Source organism: Phyllobates terribilis, unplaced genomic scaffold (genome assembly GCF_046119375.1).
Source record: "Phyllobates terribilis strain yellow unplaced genomic scaffold, ASM4611937v1 Scaffold_11__3_contigs__length_659146591, whole genome shotgun sequence".
Lineage (NCBI taxonomy): Eukaryota > Metazoa > Chordata > Amphibia > Anura > Dendrobatidae > Phyllobates > Phyllobates terribilis.
The window spans coordinates 139,622,187-139,638,178 of NW_027362771.1; positions in this window are offsets into that span (position 1 = coordinate 139,622,187).

Here is a 15,992-nt window from a genome sequence, read left to right on the forward strand (position 1 = left end):
TGTCCTCCTCCTTCTCCTCATCCTCCACCACCATATCATTCACCACCATATCTACCATATCACCTCCTCTACGTCTCTTGCAAGAGGCATTGGAGTGCCCCAAAATTTTGGGCAGCCACTGCATTCACTGCATACGCAACAACAGTACGGGGGACCCATTCATAATAATGGGAAAAAAAATTTCAGGAGGCCCTCCTCTACATCTCTTGCAAGTGGCATTGGAGTGCCTCCAATTTTTTGGCAGACAGCACAGTCACTGCATACGCAAGAACAGTATGGGGGACCTGCTCCTTTCTAATGGGAACATGTCATTACTGAGGCCCACCTCTATGTGTCTTTAAATTGTTTTTGGGTTTTTTCCCAAATTTTGGCAGCCGTTGGACTCACTGCATACCCTATTACCCTATAACTATATAGAAGACCTGCTCCTTTCTAATGGGAACATGTCGTTACTGAGGCCCACCTCCATGTGTCTTTAAATTGGTATTTTGGTTTTCCCAAATTTTGGCAGCCGTCGGACTCACTGCAAACCCTATACCAGTATAACAGACCCACTCCTTTCTAATGGGAACATGTCGTTACTGAGGACAACCTCTATATGTCTTTAAATTGTTATTGGGGTTTTCTTTCCAAAATTTTGGCAGCCCTTGCAGTGAATGCATGGGCATTACCACTATCAGAGACCCTCTCCTTTATAATGGGAACATTTTTTTAACTGAGGCCCTCCTCTTTGTTTCTTCAGAGGCTTATTGGGGTGCGTCCAAATTTTTGGCAGCCTTTGCAGTCACTGCATACGCAATAACAGTATTGGAGACCCACTCATTAATAATGGTAACAACAAAGCATAGCAGGGTGATGGCTCTCTAACAATAGTGAGGGCCTACTGCTGGCCCTTTAAGAATAGTAAGGGCCGCCTGATGGCCCTATAAAAATAGGCTTTATGACTTTCAGAGTACCTCCTTCATAAATGAAACCAGATCTGTCTGATCATGTCTCACACACACGTGGCCAGATAAGGTTGTAAAAACTTAAAATGACATTTACCGGTGAATGTATTTTTCACCGTTGAAAGCAATGCAAAAGTGCAAAAATGCTATATGTGAACATAGCCCAAGGTGTGGAGGACATTTTTGTTTTTGGTTATTTATTTTACCTTAGATACAAGTCATTACCCTGGAAAGGATGTTCATTAACATTTTTCCCAGGAAAATCCATTTTGGTTTCATTTTTGTATGTTTTATAGTGAGTCCATAAAAGTGACATAATACTCAGACAACATCGTTGACAGCAGTGACCTGGGAGTCAGAGATGCTTCCAGCACTGTTCCCATCGATTTGGGCAATTTTTAGGCCCTCTGCAGACTGCCGGGGGGCGCCGGAAAAATCCTTGAGTTTCCCATAAACTTACATTGGGCTCGTTAACCAGTCCGAGCACTCGAGCATTCCAATTTGCTCAACTCGAACAATGAGTGCCCGAGCATTTTAGTGCTCGCCCATGACTACTTAGAGGCATACATTTAACATAAGACATGGACATGATCTTAAAACAACACCTTATGAAACAGCATAAATTAACTTAAGACATCATGTTTTAATAGGAATGGCCCATGGAGATAGAGTCCACGATTTCCATCTATCCATAATTTTATTTCTATTTCGCCACGAAGATGCTAACATATATTCATAATGATAGTAGGTATTCATTTTCCCTGTCTTCCATCTTCCATCGTGGGAATAAAGGGAGATTTCCATTTCAGTGCTATGCATTGTCTGGCAGAAATTAATATATGGATCACTATCCACCTAAACCAGGGGCCTCAAATACGCGGCTTGAGCGCTGCATGCAACCCCTGAGGCTGCTCAATGCAGCCCGCAGGCACCAGAGCTCCCGCAATGACTGCGGCATGGTCCTGAGGGCCGCCGAAGTCAGTGATTCTTTTCAGTTGAATGTTCTACAAGTTAGGGACCAGCATGGGCAATTACTACAAGATGGGGACCAGGATGGGCACATTACTCTAAGATGAGGACCAGGATGGGGACATTACTACAAGTTGGGGACCAGAATGGGCACATTACTACAAGATGGGGACCAGGATGTGGCGTTAATACAAGATGAGGACCAGGATGGGGACATTACTACAAGCTGGGGACCAGGATGAGCCATTACTACAAGATGGGGACCAGGATGGGCACATTACTACAAGATGAAGACCAAGATGGAGGACATTACTACAAGATGCGGACAAGGATAGGGACATTACCACGAGATGGGGAAACTACTACAAGATGGGGACATTACTATAAGAAGTTGGTCAGATTTACTATATGGTGCAAATTGTAAGAAAAAAAATCACTGTATGTGGCCAATTAGGGGACACAAAAAGGAAATAAAAATTGTAAAAACTGTAAAACTGTAAACCTGCAAAAACTATAAAACTGTACCATAGCCCATAAAATGAATGTCATGTAAAAGAGTAAAATAAAAAAGCCAAAAATGATCAAAAAATTATCCAAAAGTTGTATAGAAAAAACAATATTAAAAATTTTGTATCATCCTGTAAAAAATGCGGCCCTTCAAATTCACATTTTTTCTGTGTGCGGTCCATATACTTAGCCGAGTTTGAGACCCCTGATCTAAACTGATGTGGGATTACATCTATTCCAATGTACAACACTGCTAGAGCTGGATTTGGTGCTAATTGGACCTCTATTAAACTAGAGCTCAACCCAAAGACCAACGACTGAAAGGGTCCTATCTTAGGACAAAACCACCATACATAACTAGTGTTGAGCGAACATGCTCGACACTGCTCGGTACTCGCACGAGCATCATGCTACTCGGGATGTTCGGCGAGCACCAAGCATTTCCAGGTTACTCGGACGGGAGCTCGGGTCTCTGTCCTGCATGTTTGGCGCTCTTTACAGAGCCAAAGAACAAGCAGGGATTGCCAGCCAGTCACTGTAATGCCGCAGCCATGTTGGTTGTGGGCATTACATTGATTGGCTGGCCGCACAGCATCACCTCGAGTATTTAAAACCGGGCGCCGCCATCTTGGACACAGATGCCCGGGATTAGCTAGTGTAGGGAAAGTGCTGCTGAGCTAGGGAGAGATTTATACTGCGAGGTAGTGTAGGGTCTCTAAAGGCTGCCAGATCAAACAAACAGTCCTTCTCAGTTCTTATATCCATCCCAGATATCAGGCAGGCAGGCAGGCTGTATAGGAGATGCAGTGGTTATACCAGCAAACGCTGCATTACAGTCCTGTGTGCTCCTGTTGCTGAAATTTCTGGACTTAGCTCCAGGTCTCGGGGGCCAGAAAAAATCCTTTTTTTTTCATCTAAATCCTCTTTTTTTTTCCTCCTTCATACTGTACAAATACCCGTCTTATTAACCTTTTGGTGTCTCCCCCCTCCATCCAAAAAAATAAAACATAAAAGAGTCTGGTGTAGGCCAGAGAAATAGAAGTGTGGTTTTGTAGTTCCACGGTTCAAACCTCTGCATTATCCACTTTTGGGCCATTTTTACCTAAAAAAAACCAGTTTGAGTGTGTCGCTCACTGTTCAGCCGCAAATATATATATTTAAAAAAGTCTGGTATACACCAGTAAATTATAACTGTGGTTTTGCTGTTCCACGGTAAAAAATCTCTATTATCCTGCTTTTGGCATTTTTTGCCGTAAAAAAAAACTATAATAGTGTCTCCCTGATTGTTCAGACACAAATATATCTGTTGAAAATAGTCTGGTGTAGGCCAGAGAAACAGAAATGTGGTTTTGCAGTTCCACGGTTCAAACCTCTGTATTATCCACTTTTGGGACATTTTTACCTAAAAAAAAACCAGCTTGAGTGTGTCGCTCACTGTTCAGCCGCAAATATATATATTTAAGAAAGTCTGGTATACACTAGTAAATTATAACTGTGGTTTTGCTGTTTCACGGTTAAAAATCTCTGTATTATCCAGCTTTTGGCATTTTTTGCCATAAAGAAAAACAGTAATAGTGTCTCCTGATTGTTCAGACACCAATATATCTGTTTAAAAGAGTCTGGTATACATCAGTAAATTATAACTGTGGTTTTGCCATCCCACGGTAAAAAAAATCTCTATTATTCAGCTTTTGGTATTTTTTCCATAAAGAAAAACAGTAATAGTGTCTCCTGATTGTTCAGACACAAATATATCTGTTGAAAATAGTCTGGTGTAGGCCCGAGAAATAAAACTGTGGTTTTGCAGTTCCACGGGTCAAATCTCTGTATTATCCTGCTTTTGGCATTTTTTGCTGTAAGAAAAACAGTAATAGTGTCTCCTGATTGTTCAGACACCAATATATCTGTTTAAAAGAGTCTGGTATACACCAGTAAATTATAACTGTGGTTTTGCCATTCCACGGTAAAAAATCTCTATTATCCTGCTTTTGGTATTTTTTCCGAAAAGAAAAACAGTAATAGTTTCGCCCTGATTGTTCAGATTGTTTAAAAGAGTCGGGTGTAGGCCAGAGTAATAGAACTGTGGTTTTCCTCTTCCACGGTTGCAATCTACTTTTTGTTACCCTTTTTCCATTGATAGTGCGAGTGTAAACTATTTTACTTCATTTACAATGGGCAAGGCGCGTGGCAAGGGACGTGGAACTCGACGTTCTGTTGATGGTGCGTGTAGAGGACGGGGCCACGGCCAAGGTGAAAATGTGCCACAACCAACAGCCACATCTTCTCACTCCCAATTCTTGACCAAATTACTAGGGAAGCACAGAACAACACCAGTATTGCGACCTGATCAGTGTGAACAGGTTATTAATTGGATAGCAGATACTTCCAACTACCTGGCCACCACAAGCTCCGGTCTGTCTTCCACACGGTCAAATCTTCGTAGCCATGAGTCTCGACCACATACACCTCCTCACCCTGATGCTCCTTCCTCCCACCATGCCGAGTGTCATCAGACAGCAACTGATCCCACACTTGGACACTCTGAAGAGCTGTTCACTGGTCCATTTCCAGATTTGTGCCCCTCGCCTGCTCCGCTTGAAGTGGTGGAAGAGGAGATCCCATGTAGCGATGCCCAAATATTTGAACAGCCACGGCCACAGGAAGTCGACGCTGGCAATTTGTCACAAGAGGTGGACAATGACGAGACACAATTGCCAGGAAGTGAGGAGGAGGATCGTGGTGCACAAGTGGAAGAGGAGGAGGTGGTGGATGATCTAGTAACTGACCCAACGTGGCAAGAGGACATGCAGAGCGAGGCCAGCAGCACACAGGGTGAGGGAGGCAGAGTACCCCAACAGGCAGGAAGAAACAGTGTGGTGGCCGCACACAGAAGGCAGGCAAAAGTTCCCCGTAACACCAACACGAGGGACGTTGCCAGTACAACCTGTAGGCCTTCCAGAGTCTGGAATTTTTTTAAAGACTCTGCTGATAACCCCAAAAAGGCCATTTGTACCACCGGTCAGGCCAGCATCAGCAGGGGTGACAAAACTACCAGCCTGACCACCACCAGCATGATCAGGCACGTGGCAGCAAAGCACCCGACTTTGTGGGGTGAACCCCAGGGTCCACGACCAGTGTCAGCGGGTGTCACCATTGCTTCTTCCACTGTTGTGCATGCAATAGAACCCCCTGTTGTGTGTGCAAGGCAATCCCCTGTCCATACTGCATGCAAAGATGCCCCCTCCTCTCAGTCTTCACTTGTTATGGCAGTTTCTCAAGAAACAGCATCAACGTCCACGTCCCACCGCAGCGTTCAATTGTCCATATCCCAGACCTTTGAACGAAAGCAGAAATTCGCAGCCAACGCCCCACAGGTCACAGTCCTAAATTCGCACATTTCACGACTGCTTGCGTTGGAAATTCTGCCTTTTAGGCTGGTGGAGACGGAATCCTTCCACAACCTTATGGCGGTTGCCATCCCTCGGTACTCGATCCCCAGCCGACACTATTTTGCCCGGTGTGCCATCCCCGCAATACACAAGCAGGTGTCCAAAAACATCTGCCGTGCCCTCAACAATACAGTGGAGAGTCCACCTGACAATGGACACGTGGACAAGTGCTTGTGGCCAGGGACGGTACACCTCCCTGACGGCACACTGGGTAAACATAGTGGAAGCCGGGACCCAGTCGGACCTTGGGACGGAACACATCCTCCCCACACCGAGGATTGCAGGCCCTATGTCAGTCAGAGTTGCCCCCACAGTGTACAGCTCCTGCACATCATCCTCCTCCTCCTCCTCATGTTCAGCCTCCATCTCAGATATCACGACATCAGTTACAAGCTGGAAGCACTGCAGTACGGCCTCCGCCAAGCGGCAACAGGCTGTGCTGAAACTCATAAGCTTAGGTGAGAAACCTCACACTGCTTGTGAGTTGTGGACAGCTGTGAAAGAGCAGGCAGATCTGTGGCTGAGACCGCTGAACCCACATCCAGGCATGGTCATGTGTGACAATGGCCGTAACCTTGTGGCAGCTCGGAGGCGAGGCGAGATCACACACGTACCATGCCTGGCTCATGTGCTTAACCTCGTAGTTCAGCGGTTTCTTAAATCATACCCCAAGTTGCCAGATCTGCTCGTGAAAGTACGCCGCCTGTCAGCTCATTTTCGCAAGTCGGCTACAGCTTCTGCCGCCCTTGCTGTGTTGCAGCAGCGTTTGCAGCTTCCGTCACACCGACTGGTGTGTGATGTCCCCACACGTTGGAACTCTACCCTCCACATGTTGCAAAGGATTTGTGAGCAGAAGAGAGGAGTTGTGGAGTACCAGCTGCAACAAGGCCGTCGATATTCAGGTCAGACTCCACACATAAGACCTCAGGAGGAGTGGACCTGGATGTCTGACATATGTACCATCTTGACAAACTTTGAGGAGTCCACCAAGAAGGTGAGTGGCGATGACGCCATCATTAGCATCAGCATTCCACTTGTCTGTCTTTTGCAAAGCTCTCTGCAGAGAATTAAAGAGGAGGCATTGCATCCAGAGTATGATGAGATGGATCAAGAAGCCGTAGCGGGTGATTACACACAGCCCAGCCTCATCTCATCCCAACGTGCATTGGGGGACAATGAGGGAGAGGAGGAGGAGGAGGAAGAACAGGAGCTGGTATCATGCGCTGTAGACGGTAGTACCTGTACAAATGTCATACCATCGGTTCAGCTTGGGTGTCCTGAGGACAGGGGGGAGGAGGAGGAGGAGGAGGAGGAGAGCATGGTCAGTTGTCATCTTGGTGAGGTAACGAGTATTGCCCGTTACCAGTCTGGCACGTATGGCTGACTTTCTGTTACGCTGCCTTAACCGTGACCCTCGCATTGTCAAAATGTTGGGTGACAGTCATTACTAGTTGGTGACACTTTTAGACCCCGGCTACAAGGAGAACTTTCACTCTCTTATTCCTGAGGTGGAGAGGTCTACAAAAATGGGGCAGTTCCAGAAGGCCCTTGCTGCAGAACTGTTAAAAAAATTCCGATCTGAACACGCTAGCGGCAGAGGTCACAGTTCGTTGCCCAACCAAGGCATACATGCGAGAGAGACGCAACTCCAATCTAGCAGAGGCAGGGGAACACTGTTAACGTTCTGGGACAGTTTTCTCAGACCCTCCCTTCGCACAGACCGTGAGGCGCGGGGTACTCTCACAAGGAGTGGAAAGTTTCAAAAGATGGTGAGGGAGTACCTTGCCGACCATACCAGCGTCCTCCGTGATTCCTTTGTGCCTTTTAATTATTGGGTATCCAAGCTGGACACTTGGAATGAACTTGCTCTGTACGCCTTGGAGGTACTGGCCTGCCCTGCCGCTAGCGAGTTATCGGAGCGTGTTTTTAGTGCCGCTGGGGGAATTATAACTGAAAAGCGCAGTCGCCTGTCATCTGACAATGTTGGCAAGCTGACCCTTATCAAAATGAACAAGGGCTGGATTGGGCCAGACTTCTCATCACCACCAAATGACAGCAGAGTAACATTAAGTCAAATCCACTGTGTTATTTAGGGAGGTGTATTCACATACACAGCTTCACACCCACACATGGGTATACGCTTCCTCATTTTGGCTGTTTTATGCTCTTCTCCTTATCTTCAGCCTCCACCACCACTATACCACCAGGGTGACCGTGGTCCGTGTTGCCATTATTGAAAGTTCCTCCGTCCTTATTTTTGGAAGCTTTTGCTTGGAAGGCATAAGCAAAGACTATGGGAGACCCACTCCCCAATAATGGAAATAATATTTTTAAGATGTTGTACTGTATGGCTCTTGTAAGGGTCATTAAAACCGTCATGTTAAGCTACTGCGACCTCCACATCTCTTCCGAGGGGCATTAAAACCGTCTTGTTAAGCTACTGTGACCTCCACCACTTTTCCAAGGGGCATTAAAACCGTCTTGTTAAGCTACTGCGACCTCCACCCCTTTTCCAAGAGGCATTAAAACCATCTTGTTAAGCTACTGTGACCTCCACCACTTTTCCAAGGGGCATTAAAACCGTCTTGTTAAGCTACTGTGACCTCCACGTCTCTTCCAAGGGGCATTAAAACCGTCTTGTTAAGCTACTGTGACCTCCACGTCTCTTCCGAGGGGCATTAAAACCATCTTGTTAAGCTACTGCGACCTCCACCACTTTTCCAAGGGGCATTAAAACCGTCTTGTTAAGCTACTGTGACCTTCACGTCTCTTCCGAGGGGCATTAAACCATCTTGTTAAACCACTCTGAACTCCACAGCTCTTCCAAGGGTCATTAAAAGCATCTTGTTAAACCACTCTGAACTCCACAGCTCTTCCAAGGGGCATTAAAAGCATCTTGTTAAACCACTCTGAACTCCACAGCTCTTCCAAGGGGCATTGAAATGTTGTTTTTAATTAACTCTAACCTCCACGACTCTGCGAATGGGCATTGCATTTCCTCCTAATTTTTGGCAGCTTTTGCTTGGAAGGCATAAGCAAAGACTATGGGAGACCCTCTTCCCAATAATGGGAATAATGTTTGTAATATGCTGTACTGCATGGCTCTTGTAAGGGTATTGCAAGTTCTTCCGTCCTAATTTTTGGCAACTTTTGCTTGGAAGGCATAAGCAAAGACTATGGGAGACCCACTTCCCAATAATGGGAATAATGTTTGTAATATGCTGTACTGCATGGCTCTTGTAAGGGTATTGCAAGTTCCTCCGTCCTAATTTTTGGCAGCTTTTGCTTGGAAGGCATAAGCAAAGACTATGGGAGACCCACTTCCCAATAATGGGAATAATGTTTGTAATATGCTGTACTGCATGGCTCTTGTAAGGGTATTGCAAGTTCCTTCGTCCTAATTTTTGTCAGCTTTTGCTTGGAAGGCATAAGCAAAGACTATGGGAGATCCACTCCCCAATAATGGGAATAATATTTTTAAGATGCTGTACTGTATGGCTCTTGTAAGGGGCATTCAAACCGTCTGGTTAAGCTACTGTGACCTCCACATCTCTTCCGAGAGGCATTAAAACCATCTTGTTAAGCAACTGTGACCTCCACGTCTCTTCCAAGGGGCATTAAAACCTTCTTGTTAAGCTACTGTGACCTCCACGTCTCTTCCAAGGGGCATTGAAATGTTGTTTTTAATTACCTCTAACCTCCACGACTCTTCCAACGGGCATTGCATTTCCTCCTAATTTTAGTCAGCTTTTGCTTTTCAATGCAAAGGTGAAAACTAAGGGAGACCCACTCCCCAATAATGGGTAGAGGGTTTTTAGTACGCTGTAATCCGCGTCTGTTTCAAGGGGCATTGCAGTTCCTCATAATTTTTGGAAAGCCTTCCATTCACTGCTTAGGCCAACAGTGTACAGGAGACCCAGTTGCTATAAATGGAAAAAACGGTTTAGTTAAGTCCCTCTGACCTCCATGTCACTTCCAAGGGGCATTAGAGTGCCTCAAAATTTTTGGTAGGCAGACATTGCACTCACTGTATGCCCTATAACTGTGTAGCCGAACCGCTCCTTTTGGTACAGAAACATATCCTACAAGACATGTGTGGTTGACTGGCCTGATATTGATGTGAATGGTCCCTGTTCCTCCTGCTCTTTCTCCTTTGCCACCACCTCATCCATCATTTATCACCTGAAGCTTTGTTTTAACGGGAGTCATAGAACTGGGATAGTAGCAGGAAAACATCCAGCAATCCTCGGAGGAGGTAGGATATGCGCCAAAGCGCTGACCACCTCAGGCCTAGCCGCTACCACATACATGCTCTTGCATTCCAAGAAAACAAAGCAGATGCTAATGTAGCACCCTGAGGATTCGGCTGCTACAGGGGTATTGCACCTCAACCCAGAGGTGTGATATTCCACTCCCGGGTAAGGATGGAGTGTGGAACTGAGCTCGGTAGGCTGCATGCACTACATACATCCCATTTCCGAGGAACAGGCCGACGGTACTCCCACTTAGAAATGTGCAGGTACGACCGAGTCTGTTCCTGGCTGGAGTGGGAGGGGGGTGGTACATCCCATGTAGTGTAGGGGCAGATAGGGGGAGCAGCCTGGGTAAAGATAGGAGCTCATTGGGTGCTGGTCACCTGAGCTCACACATAGAGGGTGTATATAAGGTGGGCACCAACTGAGATCAGGGTCAGTCTGTCAGAATCAGGAAGAGGAGCAGAGCAGAGCCCTAGAGAGAGAGAGAGAGAGGAGAAAGAAAGAGAAAAACCCAGAGGGGGAAGACTGAAGGGACCCAAGAACCCAAATTAGAGCACCGGGTGAGGAGTCAGCAAAAGGGTACCGGAACCCAAACTGGTGGGGGTAAAAACAATCCCCAGCCAGAGACCGGAGGCCGTGGGCAGCGTCTGCCACGGCCACCCACCACATTCACCCCGAAGGCACACCACATGAAGGGTCAGGGAACCCAAGGCCAAGGGTGTCCCAACAGCAGGCCCGAGGGAGCTGGACCTAGGTGGATCACTGGTGGGGACGGCTGAAGAAAGGACAGAGGGAGAGCTCAGGGCCACGCTCCGGACTTGTTTGGGGGTTGGCTGGATCCAGGACCTGGTGGACGCAGCACGGCTCGGGTGGTCACTAGCAGCTGGAGTGACCGGAACATCAGCAGTGAGTAAATACCCTAAACTGCACAACCCGACTCTGTCTTCCTTTAACATCTATGCTGCACCACCACAACCCCCATCCTCTGCACCTGACCCCCTGAGGCTATACCCCACCCGTTGGGGGTTATACCATCAAAAGCTGCACCTACACCATCAGCCTCAGCGGACCCTGCTGCAGCGGCGGCCACAGTGACCGCATCACAACGGGTGGCGTAGTCGACACAAAAGAACTTTAGTAACATCTGTAGAACTGCCACATCACACTGAGCTTGACGCCCTGGGCACGGGACCGGGTCACAGCCGCTCGGAGACTACAACCCCCCATCTGATCCGGTGCCGGGTATTCCCCTCAAAAAGGAATATGTCCCAGGGGGCGCGTCACTAACTTCTATCATCATCATCATGCTCCTCACCTTGGCACTCTCAACTCCCCTGATGGAGAAGCCAGGGCCCACCGGAGGAGTCTGGTTCTCTGGTGGGCTCGTCCAATGCTGCCCTAAAGCAGGCCAGGCTAAGAAAAGTGTGTGGGAAGGTAACAGGAGAAATAGGGGCGACTGGGGACCGTTTATGGACACCCGGCCACCCCCAGGCAGCTGGGGACCGAGTGTGGACACCCGGCCGCCCCCTGGCGGCTGGGGACCGAGCGTGGACACCCGGCCGCCGGGCAGCTGGGGACTGAGTATGGATACCAGGCCGCTGACGCAGCCATGACATGGAGGCCGGTGTCTGCCTCGACATGCCTAAAAGGCCCAATTTAAAGTGGAAGCAAGCTAGCAGTATGGTATTGCAGCCTGCGGGTGGGTGGGTGGTTGGCTGCATATTTGCGCTTGCATTGCAAGGAATGGGTGAGGTACAATTGAACACTGCCCTGATACAAGGACTTGCACGGGGATAGTAGCAAGTCTGCATCTTCTAATGCGGCAAGGATCACTTCTGATGGGCACACTTTTAGGCAGTGACCTGGGAGTCAGAGATGCTTCCAGGGGTCTTCCCCATGCTGTTCCCATGTCTTTTCAGCACTGTATGCATGTGTCACACAGCACATGGCCAGATAAGGTTGTAAAATGACATTTCCCGGTGAATGCATTTGTCACGGTTGAAAGCAATAGAAAAGTGCAAAAACGCATGAAAAATGCTACTTGTGAACATAGCCCAAGGTGTGGAGGAGTATTTTTGTTTTTGGTTATTTATTTTACCTTATACACAAGTCTTTACCCTGGAAAGGAAATTCCTTAACATATTTCACAGGAAAACCATTTCAGTTTTGTTTTTGAACGTTTTATTGTGAGCCCGTAAAAGTGGCTTAATACCTCTGACTACGTTGTTGACAGCAGTGACCTGGGGGTCAGAAATGCTTCCAGGGGCGATCCCCATGCTGCCTCCATGTCTTTTGAGCACTGTCACTATAGTTTTGGGCACTTTTTAGGCTTTCTACAGACTGCCGGGGGTGCCGCCGCAAAAATGCTCGGGTCTCCCATAGACTAACATTGGGCTCGTTGCTCGGGTCGAGCACCCGAGTATCACGGTGAGCTCGGCCCGAGCTTCGAGCACCCGAGCATTTTAGTGCTTGCTCAACACTATACATAACACAATGTGTCAACTTGCAGACATTCCTTCCAACATTTATCCGAATAATTCGGACTACAATGTGTCAATTTAGACGGATAAAGATACCATCTCATAGCCTGTGATGTCATTTTGCTCTTACAGTCTTTTTCAGTCTTGGCAGTTGCATTTAACTAATGATAAGGCAACATATGAAACTCAGGGAAAAGAGTGGCAGGGGTTGAAATTTCTCTCCCTCAAGTTAATCTTGTGGAGGTCTGGACTTTCTCCACATACAGGAACAGTTTCACTGGAAATGGCCCAAAGTTACTCAGCAACAATAAACTATCTATCTCCAGATACTCCAGCTCCACACTATGAAATCCACTGATTTTCTTTACAGATTGTTCTGCTACAATGCTGAAACAAACCATTGCTTGCACACTGTATCACACATGTCAAAAAACAACGCTCAATATAATGACAAGGCTCCTATATGCAATGGAGCCATGTGGTATCTTGTTACATGCTAAGAGCTACAGATCTATATCTAACGTTCCTAGGGAAAGTCATAGAAAAGACCATTAGTATCCAACTAGATGCCAGACTGTCAGGTGACTACATCTATGACTGTTTCCAGTCTGGTTCCTGGAAAAAACACAGCTCTGAATTATACTTATACAAGCACTATATGTAATACTCATATCTTACCTGTAGAATCTGATATAGTTGACCACCATGATATCTTATTCCCTTGCTGACTTTGCTACTTTTCCATTTTCACACTTTTTTCCTCCTCTTCTTCCAAAAGCTATATATATTTTAATTTTCCATCGACACTGCCATGTAAAGGCTTGCTTTATTATGGGACAAGTTGCACTTTTGAATTACACCATCCATTTTATAATGTGATGTACTAAAAAGTGGGAAAATATACAAGTGCATCGAAATAGCAAAAAAGAAAATGCAATTCTGCAATTGCTTTTGGGGATTTTTATTTACAGCATTCATTATACAGTAAAATTACCTGGCAATATGATTCTCTAGGTCATTAAGTTAACAACGATCGCAAACATGCATAGTTTTGTATTTTTATTTCAGTCGTAAAAAAAATGTGGAGATTTGTAAAAAAAAAAATTTGTGTCAACATTTCTTGAGACCTGTAGAATGGCATGAGGGCTTGTTTTTGCACACTCAGCTGACATTTTTATTGATACTATTTTGGGTTAGATCTGATTTTAATCCAAACTATTTATATGTGTATTTATCTCTTGCAAAGACAATCCAGCAATACCTTTCCATTGTTAGTCCATTTCATTTTACTGAGAAAACAGCATTTGAATTAATATGTAAATTAAGCTGTAGATCTGAAGCCTCCGTCACTACAGCTCTATTTCTCATCCAGCACCGTTTCCTCAGGCTTAACTGACAGCCTATATGCTGTGTTAATTCAGGCAAATGAGCCGTCAGTCAAGCAGAAGGAGGTGATACAGAGCGGAGGACAGAGCTGGAGTGACAGAGGCTTCAAGTTTACCGTGCATGATTTGCATATCACTTTAATCACTGATATTTCAGAGAAATAGTGTTAGGTTCACATAGTGAAGTGGACCTACTAAGCCTCAGGTCCAGGAAGGCATGCAGGCCCTGAGCATTGATCTAGCAGATCAGAAGGCACGTGTGGACTGAAGACTTGAATCAGGAGGACAGGTGCAGAGAGAATACAGGAAAGTCGAAAGCAGTCAAGGCAGCAGATATCCACGGTCACAAGGCAGAGGCAGACCAAGAGCTGATAGAGGAGCACAGCAAACAAACAGAACGCAGGACTAGGAGTCTCAATACCAATATATGGGGGTGTGTCTTGCTGGGCCTTAAATAGATGATGTCATGAAGGCAAGCCGGGCCACTTGTAAAACCCTACGTGGAGCTCAGCAAAGGGCAGCAGCCATAGGGGAATGTGTTGAAGCCCTGCCAAACTTAGGTGCGAAAGAAATGCACTTTATATGTAAATGTATTGCTGAATTTTATGAACTTTATAATTTGGAAGAGCTGCATGTGCATATAATTAGTTTGGGGTGTGAAATCCTGCTGACGAATTCCTCATTTTTCCATCTGAGGAAAATTGTTAAAATTTTACCTTTAATTCCAGCAGAATGCCTTTCAACATTACTAAATGCCCTCATCACCTCCCTGCTGGACTACTATAATACCCTATCTGTAGGCCTCCCACACAAAGCAATACATTGCATTCAGTTAAACTCTACAGGTAGGTTAATAACCAATCAACCTAGACATTTTCCAATAACACCAATCCTTCGCACAATGCGCTCAGCCCGATATTGTAATGTAAAGTAAAGACATGGCTGTAATGACCCTGTAACACAGATTAAAATGATAGCTTTGGTGAAGAAATTTGCTTTATTGTTCTTCTTTAATCACCAATTGAACGTTTTTGCTAATTAGATTTTGGTGCACAGTGCACTGGGTCTTCTCCTCCCTGTTTGTGATTCCCCCACCTCACTGCCTGCCTTTGTCCTTTGAATGACAGCTCACTGCTGAGATTTCAAACAGAGATGGCAGGTAATTCAGAGACCGGAGGCAGGCGGAGAGGCTGGGGAATCACAGACCAGGAGGAGAAGATCTAGTGTACACTTCAGCCCCTGTGAACGGAAATCTAATCAGCAGAAAACTTTAAATGGTAATTAAATAATAACAATAAAGCAGATTTCTTCACCAAAGGTATCAATTTAATGTGTGTAGCAGCACCATTACAGCTCTGTCTTTACTTTACATAAAAAATTGTGCTGACAGGTTCTCTTTAAATATTTGCCTCATATCCTTTAAAGCCATCAACAACTTAGACCCCAGCTATTTGAAGGATGTACTAAAGCCCTATATCTCTTGCTGATGACTCAGATCAGCAGACATGAATAAACTATCCAGACCCAGTATCCAGTTCACAACATTTTGAAGCAGAGCCTTTTTTTTATGCAACCCCACAATCTCGAACAGATTTCCTGGATTAATCAGGTGGATATCACAGGACATATTTAAATCAAGACTCAAAATGCACCTATTGACGTTTAAAGACAAATAACACACTCACCCTCAATACTGGACATTATACCAAATTTATTAATTTACTTCCCAACTCTGCATTGAATCCATTGAAAGAAAAGCACAATGCAAGTGTTTGTTGTTTGTGGTGAAACAGCTTCTTATCTTAATCAGCCAGACATCTAGATTTGTTAAACCAAGAGAAATACACTATTGTGTTTGGGTTGACTTGTGAATGTATGTGCATTTCTGTGTATAAACCTGAATGTTGATTTCTCTTGGTCTGGAAACAATAATGTTTGTTAATATGCTAATTACATATTGTACTAAAGCAAGCTAATTGTTGATTTACAAGAGCCCCCT